Source organism: Manis pentadactyla, chromosome 13 (genome assembly GCF_030020395.1).
Source record: "Manis pentadactyla isolate mManPen7 chromosome 13, mManPen7.hap1, whole genome shotgun sequence".
Classification (NCBI taxonomy): Eukaryota; Metazoa; Chordata; class Mammalia; order Pholidota; family Manidae; genus Manis; species Manis pentadactyla.
In genome coordinates, this window is record NC_080031.1 from 51032726 (window position 1) to 51034461 (window position 1736).

Genomic DNA, 1736 nt, shown 5'->3' on the forward strand with positions numbered 1-1736 from the left:
TACATGGGAAAATATATTTTGAATTCTTGTTAGTTGACCAAAACTGACACTGCATTTGTAGATTCCTTTTTTCACAAAATAACATGTAAAATTACAGGAATGAAGAATAAGCCAGAAATTACTGCCTTTGAACTAAAATCAACCCTTTTAAGTGACAATTCAAAACTCTCAAAGGGAGAGAGTGTGAACATCATTATTTTCAACTACACTTCTGGCTCAAAAGGTCAATTTCTATTTTTTGTTGTGTTGATCACCTTGCTAAGAAATCTTTGCAGAGCATCCTTCACCTCTTTATTCCTCAGGGTGTAAATAAGAGGGTTCAACAAAGGCATGACCACGGTGTAAAAAGAAGGTGAAGAACTTGCCATTTTTTGAAGCAAAGTCACTTTTAGGGTCTGTGTACACCATAGCGATTGTCCCATAAAATATGAAGACCACGGTGAGGTGGGAGGAGCAGGTGGTGATGGCTTTCTGCCTTCCCTCCTAAGACTGGATTTTCCCCAGGGCTTGAGCTATGTAGACATAAGAAGTCAGAATCAACCCCAGTGGCACGATGGTGAAGAGAACAGCAGAGATGGTCATCTGGCACTCATTAGCAGAGGTGTCTCCACATGCCAGGTATATGAATGCAGGAACATCACAAAGAAAATTATCCAGGTGGTGGGTACAGAAAGGCAGCTGGAATGTGATGGGAGTTTGGACCACAGATAATATCAGACCTGACAGCCAGGCCATGAACACCATCTTCCAACAAAACTGTTGATGCATGATGACAGTGTAGCGCAGGGGCTGGCAGATTGAGACATAACGGTCTAAGGCCATCACCACCAACATGACATCTTCTGTGGGACTGAGACAGAGCAACACACACAGTTGGATGACACAGCCTGTATAGGTGATGCTCTTGTCTGGCCCCCACAGGTTGGACAACATCTGGGGCAGAACAGTTGTGGTGAAACAGAGATCCACGAAGGAGATATTGCTGAGGAAGTAGTACATGGGGGTGTGGAGACAAGGGTCCACGCAGGAAAGCAGGATGATGGCTGAGTTGGTGATGATGATCGTGGTGTACAAGACGATCACAGCCCAGAAGAGAACAATTTCCAGATCAGGCCGTTCAGAGAAACCAAGGAGGATGAAGCCCCCTGGGAAGCTCTTGTTTGCCATCACTGGTGCTCTTAGCACTGGGATTTGGATGTAATTGTATGTAAGGTTTGTAAATAAGTTCTGTGGAAAGGGTACACTGACATTTGTTTAGAGTATGTAAGCATTTGTTTTCCAGGGGTTCTTGGGACATTAGGCATTAGGATTTTCCCCTTAACATTAGAAAAATAATGATGTGAATCTTTTCCACCATGCTGTATTTCCTATAAAAGAGTTTTTGTAAGACACCACAATGGAGTTTATCTCTATGATTCTCAGCTTTCACAGTTAACATAGATCCAATGCATGTTCCTCTCCAATTATTTTTTTTGTAGTCATTATATATTTCTAAAATGCTTGGAATTAAATGCTCAACATAAAGTAGAATCTTTCAAATAAGTAGCCTGCAAATATATCAAACATTAATTTCCACTGTTTACTGATTTTAAAATAAACATGATATGGAGATTACCCCTGAAACAAACCAATCTTCTCTAAATATAGTCTCGAAATTATGAGACCCTAAGCTTAAATCACCCTCTGAGTCTGAAGAACCACCTTAAGATGGAAGACATACGAATTTTAAAAAAAGA

The 1736-nt window shown here is 40.8% G+C and overlaps 1 pseudogene; it reads right to left on the bottom strand.

Moving 5' to 3' along the window:
- Positions 1–224: 224 nt before the first annotated feature.
- LOC118919974 (olfactory receptor 2H1-like) lies at positions 225–1167 on the bottom strand (annotated as a pseudogene).
- Positions 1168–1736: the final 569 nt, after the last annotated feature.